The sequence below is a fragment of the Myxine glutinosa genome, chromosome 7 (assembly GCF_964187855.1).
Source record: "Myxine glutinosa chromosome 7, kmMyxGlut1.1, whole genome shotgun sequence".
In the NCBI taxonomy this organism is placed as follows: Eukaryota; Metazoa; Chordata; class Myxini; order Myxiniformes; family Myxinidae; genus Myxine; species Myxine glutinosa.
The window spans coordinates 32,040,030-32,062,364 of NC_136267.1; the positions used below are offsets into that span (position 1 = coordinate 32,040,030).

Genomic DNA, 22,335 nt, shown 5'->3' on the forward strand with positions numbered 1-22,335 from the left:
CCAGCAGCTACAGGCTGTATATGAAGAAACAACAACAACGTTCTTATTCTGAAGCCATTGCAGTGTCGCTTTGGCTGTATGCTTGGGGTCATTGTCCTGTTGGAACATAAATCTTCACCGCAGTCTCAGGTCTTTTGCACTCTCGCAGGTCCTCCTCAAGAATTTGCCTGTGTTTGGCTCCATTCATTGATCCCTCTATCCTTACAAGTCCCCCAGTCCCTGCCACTGAAAAGCATCCCCATAACATAATGCTGCCACTACCATGCACTTTGTATTCAGGCCAAAGAGTACAATTTTCATCTCATCAGACCACTAAATATTTTGCCTCATGCTCTGAGTCTTTCACGTGCCTTTTTGCAAATTCCAGGCGTGCTGTCACGTGCCTTTTTCTCAGGGGTGGCTTCTGTCTGGCCACTCTCCCATAAAGCCTAGATTTGTGAAGTGCTGCGGAGACTGTTTTCCTTCTGGCAGGTTTCCCTTCTCAGCCAAGGAACTCTTTCAAAGTTGTCATTGGGTTCTTGGTCACCTCCCTGACCAAGGACCTTCTTGCCCGTTTGCTCAGTTTGGTCTGACGGTCAACTCTAGGAAGAGTCTGGGTAGTTCCATATTCTTTCCGTTTCCTAATGATGGAGCTCATTATGCTCTTAGGAACGTTCAACACACTAGAAATTGTTTTATACTGTTTCCCAGATCTACGCCTCCTTACAATTCTATCTCGGAGTTCTAGGAACAGTTCCTTCGTCTTCATGGTAGAGTTTCTGCTCTGACATGCACTGTCAACTGTGGGACCTTATATAGAATGGTGTTTCTTTCTAAATCATGTCCAATCAATTGAATTGGCCACAGGTGGACTCCATTGAAGTTGTAGAGACATCTCAAGGATGATCAAAGGAAATTGGATGCACCTGAGCTAATTTGGAGTGTCATAGCAAAGGGTTTGAATAATTATTGACTCAAGACATTTCAGCTTTTCATTTTTAATTAATTTGTAAAAAGTTATATATTTTTTTAAAATCCACTTTGACCTTATGGGGTATTATGTGTGGATCAGTGACAAAAAAATCTCAATTCAATCCATTTTAAAGTCAGGCTGTAACACAACAAAATGTGAAAAAAGTCAATGGCTGTGAATACTTTCTGAAGGCGCTGTATATACATATCACGAGGAACTTCCTGAACAATTAGCGGCTCTATTATATTACACCTAATCTTCAGTCTGAATCACCGCTAATTGCTGAGGAAGTGTGAGGGAGGTTTTTGTGAAGAATTATTTTCTATTGAAAAGCCAGGCAATAACTGCTGGTTTGACTAGCACCACAAAGTAAAGTATTGGCGATAAACTCAAAAAAAGAAGAAATTAAGAGTGTATGATTCAAAAGATGATTTACTAGTAATTAAAGGGCTAGAAATACATTTTTACAGGCAGAAAACTGAAATAAAACAACTTTAAACTTTTCAGTGATTTTTCTCCAGGAAGCTGAAAGTTCAAGGAGCTCTCATGGTTCAAAAGGTTAAAACCCAGCAAGCCTGAAGCAATGACTCACACAATACATGTTAGCTGGGGTGGTCCTACCCGAGTACGTTTGGCATGTTGCTACATGTCACAAAGTTTTACTCCCAAAATTGGCTGATACATACAGTGCATTCAGAAAGTATTCAGACTGTTACGGGGTCCTCCCCTATCCCCTGGTCTCAGTAAACCTCCGAACCCCGAGAGGCTCCCCGGCAGAAAAAATATGTTATTCTTTGTCGAAATCAATCAATAATGAAACCATCCATGAAACCATCAAATGAAACAATCAAATCAATAAGAAAACCACACCAATGGTTGTCATCGAACAAATAATATATTAAAAGCACACAAGAAGAACCATACAACAATGGTGGCAATCAACCATACAATCAAGGTCTTAAGATGGTAACCGAGCTCAAACTCACGGCACCCCCAGGGACTGAAACAGAGCCCTTCTCAATGTCTCTAGAACACAATGGTGCTCCCGGCGAAGAGGCGATGGCGATGAGGCGGGTAAGGAGATGTAGGTAAGGCGGGGACCGTCACGTGGTCCCAGCCAACCCGAATTGGCGGTGGAAAGAGGAATCCCAAAGACGCTATCCAAACGTGCACATACACCGTGCAGTCGCGAACCCCACCGTATTCTTCAAAGGCCGCTGTCGCGCACACACATCCCCGGCAAACCACCGGAGGGCGGGACCAGCGGACGCGGCTAACCAAGGTTCCGCGAACGACGCGCGAGGTCCCCGAAATGGCGGACGGTTCTTCCTCGGGCCGCAGCCTCGAGGCGAAGATTCTCCAGAATCTCACACCTGTACCTGGCTTCGCAGGCTTTTCCACAACTCCAGCGATAACACCGATCGCACGAGATTCCTTTCAAGGACTCAAAGTTCACTCTCCATGGACGCTCGACCACGCTGGGTACGGAGCTTTTACCCAAAACGCGTCGTTTTTCCTCTGCCTCACGCGCTCTTCTTCCTCGCTCGGCGTCTTCTGGTGCACTGTCCGATTTCCGGTATAATTTTTATCATGAGCGCTTTTTAACCTTTTAACCACTATAACCCTTCCCCTTAAACCACAATAACCATAATACTTAGAACCAACAATAATAATAATAACAACAATACTTAGTGCTGAATCCGTAACACTTCCCCCCCTCAAGAAAGAAAGTTTGAACACAGCGAAAACTTTCTTTGCATGCAAACTCTTTGAACAAACAAAAGTAAACTCCCAACCCAAATCATCAATTCCCGGGAGCAACAATACTCAATATCTCCCCGAAAATAAAGCAACAAACTTTCACACAACCCACAGAGCTTTCCAAAGTTAAACCACTCTGGACAAAGCATCAACAACGACATTGTCCCTGCCCTTCACCTGTTCAATTTCCCAGTTGAACCCCCTGCAAAGCCAAACTCCACCTCAGCACCTGATTTTCACTTTTAGTTTCGTTTGCATGAAGGTTAAGGGGTGGTGATCAAAAATCCAAAGTCAAGCAAATCTACAGCACTTTTTCCGGGAGGCCGAGCTGAAAGCCAGGTTCCATGTTGGGTGGGTGGTGAGGCCTGGAAGTATTCACTACATGGACGCCTTTAGGAACGTGGAGTTCACGGTTAGTTCGTGCAGGAAAGTTCACTACATGGACGCCTTTAGGAACGTGGAGTTCACGGTTAATCCGTGTAGGAAAGTTCACTACATGGACGCCTTGAGGAACGTGGCGTTCACGGTTAATCCATGTAGGAATTCTGGCTCGGCTGCTCTGCAGCATTCAGTGCTTCAACTCTTTCTAACTTTCGTAATCATCACAGTTGGACCGCTTGTCACTGTAGTCCTGGGAATAGCGGTCTCCTTCTCGGCCCCTACCCTGATAATCCTTCCTTCGGGAGCTGCCGTAACTCTGGGAGCCTCCATAATAATATCGATTGCGGCTACCACCAAAACTACGACTCCGTTGTCCTCTTCTGTAGCCCCCACAACACCTATGAAATGCCCTCCCTACTGTTATGGTCCGACCCTCCAAATCCTTACCCTCAAATCCTCCAAATCCTCCAATCCAATCCGCCTCTGCCTCTTTGGCGTCCTTTGTGTTTTCAAATGTGACAAAGCCAAACCCTCTTGACTTTTGCGTTTCCCTGTCTTTTACCAGCCGCACTTCCAGAAGTGATCCATATTTGCTAAAGACAGAGGTCAGAACTTCCTCCTTTGTTTTGAAGTTCAGTCCACCTACAAATAGCTTGCCAAATTTGCCGCCATCCCTGACTGGTGTGGTGTTATTTTCCCTACTGGGCTTTTTAACAACCATCAGGTTACCAGAAACTTGACCACCGGCCAAATCATTACCGATAACAAAAGATACTCCCTCTACAGGAAGAGTGGCTTGTAAATCTACGGTGACCGGTCCTGACACCAAATCAGATTCTAAATGGATGACATGAAGTGGAGCTGTAACACAGCCACCAATCCCCTGTAAACGAACACTAGCACCAGTTGCCGTCTCCTCGGACAAGGGCAAAATGCCTTAAAGCATCAAAGATTGATGTGCTCCTGTGTCCCTCAATACCCGAACCGGTTTCTGGTTAGTCGGGTCTCCATCCAGTGACACAAACCCCTCTGAAATAAATGGTTGGTAACCCTTTTGAGGGCGATTACTCACATTTGCCATTGCATTCTGAGTGGTACTAGTCGAACTCCGCTCCTGATTTTCTTTTCCCAGAGCATAACAGTGGGACATCAAGTGTCCAGGTTTATGGCAAAAAGCGCAAGTAGGCCCGGAGGAGAACCTTGTGGTTTGCCTTGAGCCCCACAGGAGGGTAAGTCTGCCTTGGAACTGCTATCTTCGGATTCCTAGAAGTCGTGGTATCAGAGTGGTCCTCATATTCATCTCGAGGCCGCCCCCGTGAATTTCCGTTCTCCGCCCCTGATGTACCATAGCTCCCCTGGCTAGGTCTAGGTGAGAAGTTAGGTTTGTGGAACCCCATCCTGTGGGTTAAGGCATAGTCATCAGCCATGGCTGCTGCCTCATACAGCTTTGGTACCTTCCTTTCCTCCAGATGAACTTTAATGTCCTCGTGGACACACTGTTGGAATTCCTCCACCAGGATCAATTGTCGCAGTAGTTCGAAGTCTTTCCCAACTCCTTTTGAATCACACCACCGATCAAACATGGTTTCTTGCATTCTGGCAAACTCCACATGGGTCTCCCTCTCCCTCTTCCTGGCGTTCCGGAATTTTTGCTGGTAAGCTTCAGGGACCAATTCATAGGCTTTGAGAATGGTTTTCTTGAATACCTCATAATCTGCACATTAGTCAATCGGTAAAGCCAAATAAACATCTTGAGCTTTACCCACCAGAACACTTTGCACTAATATGGTCCAGGACTCCTCAGGCCAGTTTAGCAGTTGAGCCACCTTCTCAAAGTGTGAAAAAAAATTGGCTCCCTCCTTTTCATTGAAGGGTGGAACCAGCCTCACATGTCTGCCAACATCCCAGGTGTTCTGACTAGTTGTCGAACCCGTCGGCATGGATGGTACCTCTCCCCGTTCTCTCATTAACTTCAGCTCCTTGACTTTAATTTCCTGCTGACGCGCCATTTCATGGTCCTTGAACTCCTTTTCGGCTTTTCTCTCCTCTGCTTCGAGTTCCCTTGCAGCTCTCCTTTCCTCTGCTTGTTGCTTTTCTCTTCTTTCTTCGCGTTTTTGCTCTTCTAACCTTTCCTGGAGTTCTCGTTCCTGTTCTCCTCTTTCCTTTTCTGCTTTCCTTTCCTCTGCTCTCCTCTACTCACATTTGCCATTGCATTCTGAGTGGTACTAGTCGAACTCCGCTCCTGATTTTCTTTTCCCAGAGCATAACAGTGGGACATCAAGTGTCCAGGTTTATGGCAAAAAGCGCAAGTAGGCCCGGAGGAGAACCTTGTGGTTTGCCTTGAGCCCCACAGGAGGGTAAGTCTGCCTTGGAACTGCTGTCTTCGGATTCCTAGAAGTCGTGGTATCAGAGTGGTCCTCATATTCATCTCGAGGCCGCCCCCGTGAATAGGCTAACCCCCGCTCTAGCAGGGAAAATGGCCTTTAAAATGCATGTTGTTGTTGTGTTGTTTCCTCTGCTTTTAACCTTTCCTGGCTCTGCAATTGCATCTTCAATATCCGGAGCTCCACATCTTCTTGTTCCTCCGGTAACCAATCCAAGGCTACCTCTGTCCATGTTCCTAATCCCACCAGAGATTGTATCACCACTGTCTGCATCTCTGCCTTCTTCATATTACTTCGGACCTCCAAGCTAAAATGTTTGGCCAATTTCAAGAGTTCCGATCTTAATAACGCTCTGAACTGTGCCTCACTAGGGGTCGCTGCAAACTTCTCTGCGTCAAACTCCATGGTGACTATTGTTAACACCTGTTAATCTTCACACAAGAAATTTCAAAAAAAAAAATTTTTTTTTTTTTTTTTTTTTTTGGAAAAATTTGGGAATGCTGGGAATGTTAGGGAATTCTTTCCCGGACTAAAGTTAGGGAATTTGATATCCCGGACGAAGACCAAATTTCGAGCCCACGAGTTTCAATTGGACGAGCCCTCAATTTCTGTAACGGGGTCCTCCCCTATCCCCTGGTCTCGGTAAACCTCCGAACCCCGAGAGGCTCCCCGACAGAAAAAATATGTTATTCTTTGTTGAAATCAATCAATAATGAAACCATCCATGAAACCATCAAATGAAACAATCAAATCAATAAGAAAACCACACCAATGGTTGTCATCGAACAAATAATATATTAAAAGCACACAAGAAGAACCATACAACAATGGTGGCAATCAACCATACAATCAAGGTCTTAAGATGGTAACCTAGCTCAAACTCACGGCACCCCCAGGGACTGAAACAGAGCCCTTCTCAATCTCTCTAGAACACAATGGTGCTCCCGGCGAAGAGGCAATGGCGATGAGGCGGGTAAGGAGATGTAGGTAAGGCGGGGACCGTCACGTGGTCCCAGCCAACCCCAATTGGCGGTGGAACGAGGAATCCCAAAGACACTATCCAAACGTGCACATACACCATGCGGTCGCGAACCGCACCGTATTCTTCAAAGGCTGCTGTCGCGCACACACATCCTCGGTAAACTACCGGAGGGCGGGACCAGCGGACGCGGCTAACCAAGGTTCCGCGAACGACGCGCGAGGTCCCCGAAATGGCGGACGGTTCTTCCTCGGGCCGCAGCCTCTAGGCGAAGATTCTCCGGAATCTCACACCTGTACCTGGCTTCGCAGGCTTTTCCACAACTCCAGCGATAACACCGATCGCACGAGATTCCTTTCAAGGACTCAAAGTTCACTCTCCATGGACGCTCGACCACGCTGGGTGAGGAGCTTTTACCCAAAACGCATCGTTTTTCCTCTGCCTCACGCGCTCTTCTTCCTCGCTCGACGTCTTCCGGTGCACTGTCCGATTTCCGGTATCATTTATATCATGAGCGCTTTTTAACCTTTTAACCACAATAACCCTTTCCCTTAAACCACAATAACCATAATACCTAGAACCATCAATAATAATAATAACAACAATACTTGGTGCTGAATCCGTAACAAGACCCCTTCACTTTTTGCATATTTTGTTATGTTGCAGCCTTATGCTGAAATCGTTTAAATTCATTTTTTTCCTCATCAATCTACACTCAATTCCCCATAATGACAAAGAGAAAACAGGATTTTAGAAAGTTTTGCAAATTTATTAAAAGAAAAAACTGAAATATCACATTGACATAAGTATTCATATGCTTTGCTATGACACTTGAAATTTAGCTCAGGTGCCTCCCATTTCTCTTGATCATCTTTGAGATGTTTCTACACCTTGATTGGAGTCCACCTGTGGTAAATTCAATTGATTGGATATGATTTGGAAAGGCACACAAATGTCTATATAAGGTCTCACAGCTGACAATGCATATCAGAGCAAAAACCAAGCCATGAGGTCGAAGGAACTGCCTGCAGAGCTCAGAGACAGGATTGTGTCGAGGCACAGATCTGGGGAAGCCTACAAAAAAAAATCTGCTACATTGAAGGTTCCCAAGAGCTCACTGGCCTCCATAATACTTAAATGGAAGAAGTTTGGAACAACCAGGACTCTTCCTAGAGCTGGCCGCCCGGCCAAGCTGAGCAATCAGGGGAGAAGGGCCTTGGTAAGAGAGGTGACCAAGAACACGATGGTCACTGGCTGAGTTCCAGAGATCCTGTGTGGAGATGGGAGAAACTTCCAGAAGGACAATCATCACTGCAACACTCCACCGATCTTGGCTTTATGGCAGAGTGGCCAGACGGAAGCCTCTCCTATAGTGAAAGACACGTGAAAGCCCGCTTGGAGTTTGCAATAAAGCACCTAAAGGACTCACACTGTGAGAAACAAGATTCTGTGGTCTGATGAAACCAAGATTGAACTGTTTGGCTTCCGCCTGGCCACTCTGCCATAAAGCCCAGATCGGTGGAGTGTTGCAGTGATGATTGTCCTTCTGGAAGTTTCTCCCATCTCCACACAGGATCTCTGGAGCTCAGCCAGAGTGACCATCGGTTTCTTGGTCACCTCTCTTACCAAGGCCCCTCTCCCCCGATTGCTCAGTTTGGCCGGGCGACCAGCTCTCGGAAGAGTCCTGGTTGTTCCAAACTTCTTCCATTTAAGAATTATGGAGGTCACTGTGCTCTTGGGAACCTTCAATGCAGCAGAGATTTTTTGTAGGCTTCCCCAGATCTATGCCTCGACACAATCCTGTCTCTGAGCTCTGCAGGCAGTACCTTTCGACCTCATGGCTTGGTTTTTGCTCTGATATGCATTGTCAGCTGTGAGACCTTATATAGACAGGTGTGTGCCTTTCCAAATCATATCCAATCAATTGAATTTACCACAGGTGGACTCCAATCAAGGTGTAGAAACATCTCAAAGATGATCAAGAGAAATGGGAGGCATCTGAGTTAAATTTCAAGTGCCATAGCAAAGGGTATGAATACTTATGTAAATGTGATATTTCAGTTTTTTCTTTTTAATAAATTTGCAAAACTTTATAAAATCCTGTTTCCTCTTTGTCATTATGGGGTATTGAGTGCAGATTGATGAGGGAAAAATGAATTTAAACGATTTCAGCATAAGGCTGCAACATAACAAAATGTGAAAAAAATGAAGGGGTCTGAATACTTTCTGAATGCACTGTAGTAACAAACGTTTTAAATGCTCACTTAATTAAGATAATTTTGTCTTGTAATAGGCTATGCCTCGTACCACTAATTACATGTTCAAAGCAGGAGCAGATGCAAGGATACAGTTTTCTGCATTTAGGTCGGTCTACTGATACATGGCAACCACTTGCGCCATCCTCTTTCCAATTAATCTGTAGGTCACCTTGGTTCCTAATCAAACCCAGCATTCGGAAAAGACTCGAACACCTCGGTTACTACACCCTATTACCACTATGGGAAGCACGCAAGCATCTGAATGCAATCCATCATGGTGCACCGGATGTTTGATGACGTCACCTGGAAAGGGTGTACAGGAAGTTCGCAGATAGAATATCATAGTAGCAGGGAAAGCAGACGGTCGGAACTTTTCTTGAACATTGCACAGTCTTAATTTGTACAACTTGGATATGAAAATGTGAAATCTGTACGAGTCATTCCCTGGAATGAAATCTTTACATTAGTTGCAATAATTTGTGAAATGGTCGTCCTGTCAATAATTGCTTCTCGATTTCACATTTTAATTTTGCCAAAAAAATACAAATGAATGTGATTTTAGAGGAGTTTGTGTATTTAGGATTTCACCTTGTTTGTGTATTTAGAATGCAGCGTACATTTGATTAACATTATAGGAGTAAATGGGACATTTCTGCAAGTTATATCAGGGCAGTTCCACGGTTACTCACATTACATATACATATATAGAGGCATTATTGTAATGTGAGTAACCGTGGAATTGCCCATCACATGATCAGTTCTGGCAGTTTATAGCCAAGTGGCTTTGCTTCCTTGACAATTTCCTCCTTGGCAAGTGGACTTAGTTTTCCTTTAAATCTCGTCTGTATCGGCGATGAACCATAAAGGTGATGACTTTGAGTTCCTGCCTGAATGGCTGTCTGCTGAATTGGCAAAGTCTGGAAAATGGCTTTTCTGTGCAAGGTGAGAACACAGGAGAAAGAGGGAAAGAAAACTGAATAACTTTATCTCAATCTAACTCCTAGCACCTTGAAGTTACCTGCAGTTTGACCTTGTTTGTGGGAATGAGTACAGAGATGAAAGTGTGGAGGTCTGCACCTTTGTTTTTGGTCAAGCCATTCCAGGAGGATTGTTGAGCAATATTTACCTCTTGGTTTTCCCACTTATTTCTGTGTGTAGGCCATTGTGATTGGTTCGAGACTCACAGAGACTCGACACATGCAGCGAAATAGGCAACCTGCGGCCTGTGATCCGAACCTCGGCGCATCTGATGACCTCAACGCATGGCACTCGCCCATGCCGCTGCAGTCGGAGGAGGTCCTGAACGGTGGGAATCGACAGGAACACTCCGCAAGACAGGAAGAACTACGGATAGACTCTAAGGAGCACGGCGGTATTGCTCGAGCAGAAGCCGACGGGCATGTGGTTGACCTGTGGCAGCCTGTGGAAGGCCTAGTGAGCAGGCGTAGGATGAGGCCGAGAACGGACCAAGACCGGCCGCACAGCCACATTGGCATATGCCGAGAGACGGTGCTGTAGTCCCATTGAGAAGCATCGAGGCCTCCATAACATGCTGTCTGAGGCTTGTCCCTGTACGTCTTATGTTCAAATGTCCAACTCAGTCAGACTCGTGGACTTGCAGTGAATTTTTACGGTGGGAGGTTTTTACTGGGCATGCGACGAGTATTAGTTTCCGGTGTAAAGAGGAGTGTGGGGAGGGTTATTTATCACTTCCTGGTTTTAAATGAAGGACATTTCCGAGAGCTAAGGTTGATGCTGCCCCTTAAATAGTTAAAATCTTACTGAACCGCCATCTCGGTATTTTGCACTTGTCTTTAACCTTGATGGGCCAAATAGCCCTCTTCCTCCCTTTCATGTTCCATTTATTGCTAGCTTTTTCTCATCAGCAGAAACGTGGGCCCACGATCCTCGGTGACTGTCGTGCAATGATCACATACATCGTTTGAAGGCAACAACATTGGTAGGTGATTCTTTGATGCGGAGTTTCTAAATCTCCGTCTTAAGGAAAATGACATAAATATAGCAAAACGTTTCTATCTGCATATAATGTAGGCCAAATCACAGAAATGGTTTCAGACAACCCCATTCCCTTCCCTCTCAATGTCTCCTCAATTTCCCTCTCTTCCGCCCGCTATTGCAAAATATTTCCAACATCCTTTTTCTTTCCAGTCTCCTGTTCTCCAACCCGAAACATCATCCCATTTGCACCCTCATTCCATAATTTGTTCCCCCCCCCCCCCCCCATATTTTTCTTTATTTTTTTTTTAATCCAATGCACTTTCCATTCCATTTGTATGTGATGTATGGGCGGCCTTTACTTTTTGGGGGGGCCTCAAGAAAATTACAAGCAGAATCGAATGACAAATATCGATGTACTTATTTGGACGTGAACATGCATTTTCAGAGCAAGAAATAGGAAAAAAGGAAAAACAAATGGTTGGCAGCTCGTTTTATAACACAGGAAGATCATTCTTGTTTGATAACTTCACACAGCTTGACCACCTCTGTTCCAACATTAAGCAATAACTGTGGTCTTACAGGACACATGGTAAATCATCAGAATTCCCTGGAATCTCAAAGGGGGGTAAAGCTTCCCTGGGTTGTCTTGTGGTCCGATCACATATCCCAGGCTCAAAAGTGCACTTGGGAATCCCGCGTCCTATAATAGATTAGTCCATTATTTAATGACGTCATCGTTCTTCATGATTCTCTACCAGCCTTAGTCACTGTAGAAGAAAAAAGCCATGATGTCGATATGATGGATGTCGTTCACCTTGAAACATCTGTTGAGCTGGAGATCGTACTTCATGAAGAATATCCCAAAGTCATACAGAGGTCAAATTGACAAATATTATTTTGGTATTTATTTTGGAAACCTTTTATGTCCTGCATAAAGGGTAACTTATTGAACGTTGCTTACAGAGAGTAACAATAGTTTACCATTTTCCAATTAATTGTCACTGCCTATTTATTTAACCTTGTGACTCAGTTCATCGATACTTCTTGTCCGTACTTCTTGGTTCCAGCTGTCAATCCACCAGCTCATAACTGGTCTTGATCTACCGGATATGATCATGTGCATTTGGTTTATGAGGCTGGAACGTTTCTAATAGCATCATCGACGAATGAATATGTGCTTCCGTGTGACAATCCACTTTCCGAAACGACATCCAGGATTTCCATTATTTAATGGATTTCCACCCAACGGTTGCTCCGAACCACTTTCTGTACCCAAGCACATGCTATTAGGGATTTACAGACTGACTTTGAAACATCTTCAAATGAGTGGTTTTGATACTTCCTGACGTTTCACAGTCCTGCTCTATCTATATGTTTTTTGACAAATGGCAGCTGTGCTTTCAGGGTTGGCAACAATCCCTTCTTTCACCAAGAACTCCAATGAATTATTGATTGTTGATATTACTTGGACCATATTGAGGTTAATCCATGCTGAGAACACATGAACATGATTTGATATACAAACAAACTTAACACTGGGCTGGATATCTTGCTGAAAGCAAGCAAGCAAGCAAGAAGAAGAAACACGTTTAGAGGCCATTTCCCCCCGCAGAGCAGGGGTTGGCCTTTTTCGGGCACCATGGTCCCCTTTTTGAAGCAATGTTTTATGGCCGGATGCCCTTACTGCCGCCAACCCTGTTAATCGCCTCTTGCGACACACATGGAATTACCAGTGAACTGGTACTCAATTTGCCGACCTCGGAAGGATGACAGGCCTGAGTCAATCCCCTGGCGTTAATTCAGCGATCGACCGGGATTCGAACCCAGGATCCTAGGATCCCAAGCCGGCATCCTAACTGCTAAGCCAACACCAGGCGTTAATTCAGCAATCGACCGGGATTCGAACCCAGGATCCTAGCATCCCAAGCCGGCACCCTAACCGCTAAGCCAACACCAGGCGTTAATTCAGCGATCGACCGGGATTCGAACCCAGGATCCTAGGATCCCAACCCAGCACCCTAACCGCTAAGCCAACACCAGGCGTTAATTCAGCGATCGACCGGGATTCGAACCCAGGATCCTAGGATCCCAACCCAGCACCCTAACTGCTAAGCCAACACCAGGCTGAAAGTGTTGGGATCCCAAGCCGGCACCTTAACCGCACTGCGATCCTTTTCGAGCGTCACAGTGGAGATCTTATTGATTGGTTGCTTAACTGCAGAATTATTCCTTTGTCGTTCTATATCAAGATCACTGAGTAGAAATAAAAATGATATAAGGGGAAGTCAACAACTAAACACATTTCTCATCAAGTGAAGGGAAAACATTTTTGGATTCATGTCGATTGAAACGCACATTCGTGTTGCGAATTTTCTCGGTGGCGACTCGCCGGACTTTGAGCAAGCTTGTACGAAGCGTCTGAAGCAGTGTTAAGACCTCAAATGTATGTGGAATGCTGACCACATAATTCCAGAGATCTTGTTTTTTGAGTTTTTTGAGCCAACAACCTGACCTCCCAATAATTTTAATGAAACATACCAGCAAACAAGCAAAAGAACGACCGCCCGAACTTTATTGCCTTGAAACAAGTATTCATTGTTAACATTGTTTGTTCTCTGCAAACACTGATAAATTCAACTTCAAAATGTTCCTCAGGATCTACAGGGTTGCTAAGGGTTGTCTGAAATATTCAGGACTTCTGATGTTAGTTGTAATTTCATTTTTGGGATTTTAGAAGGTGAAAAGGAGTACTCCCGGGACACAAACTATCCATCTTTTTCGGATCATCTATTGACGGCAAAGTTGTGATGTTTTGCTACAATCTACTCGGATAGACTTCGGTGTATGGGACTCCGTCTGACTGATCCCAGACAAGACTATTCTGTCCGACTCCACACGAGACGACCTTGTCCTACTTCAGACTAGTTGGACATTTCTGTGTGACTCCAGACCAGACTTCTGATCTGTGCAACAATAAGACTATCCAGCACTAGACGAGGCCCTGTCGACTCTACCATGAGTTGTTTCCGAAATTATATTTTGTGGATATTTTGAAGTTTTAAGTTTGTCCACAAAACATTTTCCCTTTCCATCCCCCATAATTAATGCGAAGAATACTTCTCCTCAATGGATTACGATGACACATTGTTTAGTAGATGTTATTGGCATGGAACATGGAAAAACACTTGTTAAATTTTTCCAAACTTTTCCATGTCCAAGAAGTCTCTTCAGACCGTTAAAATTCCAATTCCCTCCAACTCTATGTCCATATGAAATCCTGGTAGTGCATTTTGTTTCAGCATGTACCAGTGTAAAGTTTGTATATACACCAGTGAATACTACTGAGACAACCATGTATAAATGAATGAGAATTAAATGGGAAACGGAGGTTTTCCATCATTTCAAAGTGTTTGCACTTTTTTCAGTCATTTATCAATTTACCTCAGATGCTTTATTGATTACTGTTGCAATAAATGATTATTTGTATAAAAGGAACTGTAACTTTGTGATTTCGTCGATAAATAAATCAAGTTTCTGTGAGAATTAGCAGACATATTTGGTGTATTTCTTCTCTTACGACAATCAGACTGAACTCATAATTGATGATCATATAATTTGTACAAGCCATTAGTTGTACCTTGGTAGTTCTTACCTTGGGAGCTCATGACTTCGTGCTGATAGACAGTGTAGAAGAAGAGGTAATGAGTAAATATACAGTATGGAAGGAGGGTATGGAGGCCAGAGGATTGAAAGTGAATACAACCTAAACAAGAAAAAGAGCAATCAGAGATTGCAAACCGTCGCCAGGATGTATTTTCAGTGTTTTTGGAGGCTTTTGGTTAAAACAAATATGGCGGCCGAACGACGTGATCGATGACGTCAGCATTCTTTTTTTTTTCTAAACTAATTTATTCCCAGATTATGCTCAATAAATTTCTTCTTGATCAGATGGCGTTTTGTACTTGTCAAATTATGACGTCATAATGGAGCACCTATGACATCATCATTCACAGATGTTATTCCCCATGGAGAGTTCTTTACAAAGAGCCATGTCTCAATTTTTTTCTATTCAGCGCTTTCGGAGATATAGAGGTGCAACGTTTTTCGGTTTTTCCAAGATGGCGGCCGAACCACGTGACCGATGACATCATAATTATCATAAAAAATTCTACAGGTGGAGTTGCACCTATGGTGAAATCTTCCTGTCAATCGGACCAACGGTTGCAGAGAAAATCATATTTATTCTTTGCGGACAAAGACAAACAGACAAATAAACAGACTCAAATGCAATACCCTCTCCTCTGGCGAGGGTAACAAAGCACTGATTAGTGGGGTGGGAGAAGGAATTGTGGGGAAAAGGGGGAGGCCCCCTGTGCTGTCTGTAATAAAGGTGTAGGTAGTAACTCGATATTGTGTAAATACTATAACTGCTGGGTGCACACGAGGTGTAGTGGCATCAGAGATAGATTGCAGGTGGTTCCTGGCTTTAAATGCGCTGTCTGCACAGGTAAACTAGTGGCACCAGTCAGAGTGGAAAGATTACCTTATGGGGACATATCCCATATCCCTGAAATGTGTAGATACATGTTGTTACCTTGGTGATATGATTGGTGCAGGTGGTGGGGTCGAGGCAGTAGTGATTGCAAGAATTAGAAGTGGTTGGAGGAAGTTTAGGGAGTTGTTACCCCTCGTGACATCAAGGGGGGTGGGGGGGGGGGGGCTTCTCCCTCCGACTGAAGGGAAAACTTTATGCAGCTTCCGTTAGAAGCACGGTGTTGTATGGCAGTGAAACTTGGGCGATCAAAAAGGAGGGTGAAGGGAGGTGTGAACGAAATGGGATGAGAATGGTGAGATGGATGTGTAATGTGACACTGAAGGGTAGGAAGTCAAATGTAGAATTACGAGATAGGTTAGGTATAGAGAGTATTCGTGAGGTTATGCATCGGGGTATCATATGGGCCGATCCGGGGGGGGGGCACACCCGGAACATGCCCCCCCCCCTAAATCCCTCCATCCCATCAAAAGTGATAGTGTTTCACATGCAATGAGGTGTGAAATTTCCACTGTAAAGGCAATATATAACTAGATGGTATTCATAGCATACTTACCCTGCGCAGTCAACTTATTTCGAGCCATCTCTTCCGTTTGTGAACGTTTCTTTTCTTTGATCCAATATGGCTGCCAGACTACGTGAGCGATGACATCATAAATTTATATTCTCTAAATAATTGTTGCGTAGATCACGCCCAATATATTTAAAACTGATCAGACTAAGCATTGTCCCTGTCGAATTATGACGTCATAATTATGGCACCAATGACATCCAATTATGGCTGCCAATCAGTGCTCAAAGGGAGTGTCTGCGGCACTGCGTCACAGGTGTGGTTGGACATTCGAGAGGGCTAAGGGCGTGGCAATAAAACCCGTTGCGCGAAGCCCCCACGAGCAGTTCTACGAAGGGGTGAGCTTGCAAGTTATAAAAGTCCTGTGGGTGTTGAGCTCGAGTAGTGATGGGAGAGGCGCTTGATGAGAGTTACGAGTTCTGAGAGGAGACGCGCATGAACCCAGCTATAAGCGCTCGTACCAAATTGGACGCTTGGTTGCGCTTGAGGCCGAGCCTCTATTGGGTTACGCGAGTGATAGCGCGCCGGTAACTAAACGCGCTGTGGAAAACCGCCAAGCCGGCGAGAGACGCGTACATTTCCCTCCTGCCTCATCTGCCCTTTGTTGGAGAGACGCGCTACAAGGATCCCTTCCACCACCTGCTTGCCTTCATCGCGGGACGTGCTGTGACCGTGGAGAGCCACGCCGGGCGGGGCCGTTCCTGGACGACCAAGACAGCACGTGAAGACCATTCTACCTGCATTTCCCCTTTGTGAGTGTGATCGGGCCTGTGTCTGGGTTTATATAAAACTGCCTTAGGCTGCTCTGTGTCTCTCTGCTTTCTACCGACTTGTACATACTTGTGTAAATAATAATTAAATAGTGTTCCTCCCTTATTCAACCGTCTCGTGTTTTCCATCATTGACTAAGCGTGGTGCGAATAAAACCGCTCTAATCGGGTTCCAATACTAAAGGTAACTGCACGGACCACGTGGTACGCAATCCGCTTGGTGTACCCAAATTACACGTGGCTCGCGTGAGGCTTGATTCCCCGCTTCCGTGGCGGCGCAGGTATTTAGGTACGTGCGAGATTTGTCCCGAAACCCTACCTTGCGTTTGCCCGGGAGGGGCGTTTCAGGTCTCGGTTACGCCGGCCCAAAAAGAACAAGGGGCTTAATCTCCCCTTGGTAAAGGTAGGAAGGGCGGCGAAAAACCGTAACTATATATATATATATATATATATATATATATATATATATATATATATATATATATATATATATATATATATATATATATATATATATATATATATATATATATATAATTATATATATATATATATATATATATATATAATTATATATATATATATATATATATATATATATATATATATATATATATATATATATATATATATTGTTGCAGACGCGGTTTAAAGATGTTATTTTACCGAGCGGTTGGTATTACCGCGTCCGAACAGTTACTCCCCGATTAGAACCCGATTCCACCCGACGTTGACCAGATCGCACCGCAGATATTCAATCGGGAAACCTCTAAAGCGACCGAAAGAGAAGGAAAAGAGAAGAAGACAGAGTACGGAGGAAGAACAGATTTATTATACACACACAAGCAAAAAGAAAGAACGACCAAAATTATTTACAAGCAATGGATGGAAAAAGCAGTCACACAGTGCATCGTTAGCTTATACTATTCATTTTACTTAACCCCAAGACAACGAGTAGGACAGACGACGTTCACACTTACACAGGGGATATTGCAGGCAGGTAGGGCTTGAGGTGGATTGCTGGAGAGTAGGGTGCATCAAACGCCCTTAGGTTCTTGGATTTTAATGTCTATTCTCTCAAATGTTACACTTGTTGGTAGAAGTATGTATGCAAAAAATAAATGAAATCAGAGGTGGTCCTGGGTGGCCACCGGCCACTTTTATATATTTAGGGCCATTTTCGGGGCCGCACTATGTAAAAATGTTTGATTTTGTTATTTTACACCCAAACCTAGTCATGTTTGGTATCAAATTGAAGGTCTTGAGAGGAATACAAATATAACAATTTTATGCAAAAAACGATGGTTTGATAATTAGTTTGTATTTTTACATGAATGAAATCGGAGGTCTAATCGTGGGTCCCATACTAGTAGTCTAATAATATCCTTTATTTTCTTTCAGATGGCAGATAAGAAGACCAGATTAGCAAGTGCCATTTTTGGTCTTGGCAATGCTTTTACAGAAGCAGATGGTACATTGACAGGAGTCCGCCTCCCAACTTGCCGGCAGGTTCTTCGATGCGTGATGTGGTACATCCAGAAAGAAATATGTGAAGGCAAACAAACTCAGCCACTGAAATGGAAATCTGCCAGCATCGTCCTTATCCAGCTGAAAAAATTCTACACTAAAGCAAATATTCCTATGCTTTCAGACCATCAATGCTGCAAACTAATACTTGACCTTCTTAATGACAATAACAAATTGCGTCAAATACCTGTTTCTCGCCGAGAATCTCCAAGCACTTTGGCTAAGTTGCAAACCATGAATGAACGTCTTGATAAGACCTTTGGTGTATGGACAAAAGATGCAATGACAAACATTAAGAATGAGGAAGATAGAGTATTTTTAGAGTCAATGAAATCTGACAGAGTAGCCTCATTTGGTGGTGTTGACAAGAAGAAAGTTGATAAAGATCATAGAAAAGAAAAACGCCTCTTAGCGGAAGCTTCAAGACGAGAACGTCATGAATCATCCAGTGTACAAGAGATGACAATTAGTTCTGTATGCTCTGATGATAGTGACTCTGCAGATAGCTTGGAAGAAACTGAAGAAGAGGCGATTCCAGAGTTTCAAAGGAAGCGTAGTCACCACAGATCAACATATGCAGGTACATCTGCCTTTATTCCTCATGATATTCTGAAAAGACATTCAGTTGTGTCTGTTGCTACTCGACTAAACATAACTCCTGTTCAACAGGTTGCGCTCACCAAAGCTGTAATTCAAGAGGCAGGAGGTGATCCACGTCGTGTGGCCAAGTCGTACTCAACTGCTGATAAGGCTCGACGATCAATAACAAGTGCTATCGCCAAAGATATTCAAGAAAATTGGATCGCCCCAACAGCTGCAACACTTCACTGGGATGGCAAGCAGATACCAACGCTCACAAACAAGAATGTCAAGGAAGAAAGATTGCCAGTGTTGGTTGGGAATGCCACTGATGTAAAGCTACTGGGGGTGGCTAGATATCCTCCTGGAAGTGATAGGTCATCAGGTGACATCATTGCCGAGCACACTTACACGTATCTACATTCATGGAAGTGCAAACAATCAGTTGTCAACTTATGTTTTGACACAACAGCATCAAACACTGGACACGTTACAGCTGCCTGTGTTACCATTCAATCAAAACTGGACCGTGCTCTTCTGTGGTGTGCATGTCGCCATCATGTTGGAGAGGTAATCCTGGATCATGTGTTTGACGTTCTCAAAATTGAGGCATCAAAGTCTCCAGAAGTATCTTTGTTCCAAAAATTCCAGAAGAATTGGGAACGCATATCGCATGCAAAGAATGAAAGTTTAACCAAAATTGACATTTCCATGTACAATGACTATGCACAACAGCTGCTTTTATCCTGCAAAAACAAGGTTTTAAGCACAATCCGCACAAGCGCTTCATACTGTAGGGAAGACTACAAGGAAATGGTACAACTCTGCCAGGTAGTCCTCGATGATAATGTCACAAAACAAGGAACACTCCACAGACCAGGGGCCATGCATAAAGCAAGGTGGATGTCAAAGATTCTTTATTCCATCAAAATATGCCTACTTGAAGAGCAAATTTCTCTACTACCTCGAGGAACTGTAACAACACAACATCAACAGAAAAAACTGAAGGAGTTTGTTGTTTTTGTTGTTTATATTTATTGTGATTGGTGGCTCATATGTCAGTCTGCTTCAAATGCCCCATGGTTTGATTTGTGCTTTTACAAGACTCTGCTCAACTATAAAGCTGTCAACTCAACCATTTCAGTCAGCGCTGTGAAAGCCTTTGATAGACATTTGTGGTATTTAACCCCAGAACTGGTTGTTTTGGCACTGTTCAGCAATGCAATTCCTCAAAAGGATCGTCGTGCCCTTGCAGATGTGTTACTGGCCATACAACCAGATGAAATGCCAAGCACTCCAAAACACCGCTACGGTTCTGGATATGGCAAACCGTCATTTCCAAAAATTACAGAAGCGACAACCCTGGCTGATCTTGTGAACGAGGACTCGTGGTTTACAGTAAACCTTCTTCACCTAGATATGACCTTCCTAACAGAGGATGTTGACACTTGGCAGAACAATGAGCACTTCAAGGCAGCCAAGGCCATTGTGGATGGGCTTAATGTTGTGAATGACCCTGCGGAGAGAGCAGTAAAGCTCGCAACTGATTTTGTCTCAACTGCAAGAAGAGAAGACCACTTCCAAAATCTTCTTCAAGTGGTTGAATGTGACCGCAAAGCGAGGCCAAATTTGCGGAAACGAGCAAAGTTGGAGTAGTGACATTGGCGTTGTGCTTAATACATTTTCAAACTTTTAATCAATGAAAGTACAATACTACAACACTGTACTACAACTTTGTAATATGAAGAACGATTTTGGTTAATTTTACATTGACATGTAAGGTTGTTTTAACTGTTTGATATTAGGCATTTAGTAAAAGTAGGACTTTACTTTTGTATATAGGTATAATGGTTAATTTTACATTATCTTGTAGTTAATTTTACATTATCTTGTAAAGTAGTTTAGCTGTGGCCCTAAATGGCCCTAAATATATAAAAGTGGCCGGTGGCCACCCAGGACCACCTCTGATTTCATCTATTTTTTGCATACATACTTCTACCAACAAGTGTAACATTTGAGGGAATAGACATTAAAATACAACAACTTTTTGAAAATCATGGGGCGTTTGATGCACCCTACTGGAGAGGGAGGCAAGGTCGGAGGCAGCAGCTCTCAATTCCTCGCGGTTTTGGCGGGAAAACCCTCCGTCGCGTATCCGCTGCTGTAGACGTCACGCGCTGGCTCGGCACACCTGCTCCTCTCCTTCTGGTGGAGCCGTCTCCCTCCTTTCAGCGCGTCTCTCCAAAGCTGGTTCCCTTTCCGAGTACCTCTCCTCTTTGGCTTGGAGCGTTTCGCATCTCACCGCTCCTCTTGGTGTCGCCTCTTCGCTCATCTCCCAGGTCATCTGGTGAAGCAGTCCCTTCCAGTCGCTTTTATAACTCGGGGCGGAATCAAGCCGCCGGCTGCGAGGGCACGCCTACCGGTTCGCTCACCGCGGTGCTGATTGGACATGCGACCCTCTGGCTCACTCCTCCCCTCTATGACGAGGTGGAGACACGCCTTTCTTCTCCGAGATTAGCACATGGGCAATGGCGGCTTGCGGGATTGAACACAACTCGCACCCTTTTGAAAGGAACTTTGGAGAGCGGAGATGATTTGGGGAAATTGGAAGGGCCTACGCTTATTTTGTTTGATACAATGCAAAGTCAATCTAGTGGGAAACACATATTTAGCCTACATAGAATAAGGAAATACACTATTTAAAAAGATATATCGTGGCCTGCGTGTAAGTTTCATGGAATTAACTAGGAGGACGGCTGCGACCATTATTTACATTACCAGGGTGTTACCATACTTTTGTAACGTTCACATTTTAACGTTTTCACATTCGTTACACTTCCTCCAAAATTGTTACACTTCTCAAAAACCGTTACACTTCTCAAAAAAACCGTTACACTTCTCAAAACCGTTACAATATATATACACACACACACACACACACACACACACACACACACACACACACACACACACACAAACACACACACACGTTACACTCTAATTGGTAGTGCCTCAGACTATTGTATCATCCATGGAATCTTTGAACACCCCTCGTAGACTAGGTCTTTCGGTGAGGGTGTTAGTTCGTCTTTCCAGACTTTTTGCAAATGATGGATTGTTTGTAAAGTGAAATGACTGCTCATGGGGCAAAACAGAAAGGAATGAGTTGCTCAAATTAATTTTTTCTGTTTTTCAACTTTTTTCTTTTTGTCTGTATTAAGTTTCGGAACGACAAAAGAAAGACTGAGTGCCACATTGTCCAAAAAGGTTCCTAAGTAAGTAGCAGACGCTTTTGGACAAACAAACACCAGGGAATGCAGAACCCTACGTTAGAAATAAATTTTAAACAACAAAGTCATACACACTTTCACAAAACAAACAAAAACTCACACCATCCAATTCTGCTTCAAGCATGGGACAAGAAGGGGACATTTTTACTCATTGCAAATATGGGTTTTATTTTTACAAAACATCGCTTATCGAGCCCACTAAGTGCGCACGACATAAGTTGAATGAAAATAATATCGGATGAAATAATTCTTCTATGAAAGAATAGTTCCTCATGTGATCCATTTTGCCCCACTTTTCCATACCTGTGCACTACATAATCATTCTCAATATATTTGCTGTGTCGTTCCATTAGGCAAAAGGAAGACAAGCAA

The 22,335-nt window shown here is 43.8% G+C and overlaps 1 protein-coding gene across 1 annotated transcript in view; it reads left to right on the forward strand.

The window, feature by feature from the left end:
- Positions 1–14,220, forward strand: part of LOC137431092 (protein ENTREP2-like) — a 148,620-nt gene extending 134,400 nt beyond the window's left edge. Inside the window, exon 8 of the mRNA XM_078781393.1 lies at positions 9,874–14,220. The gene's annotated coding sequence lies outside the window, so the exon portion shown is untranslated. The remainder of the gene's footprint in view (positions 1–9,873) is intronic.
- The last annotated feature ends 8,115 nt before the right edge of the window (positions 14,221–22,335 follow it).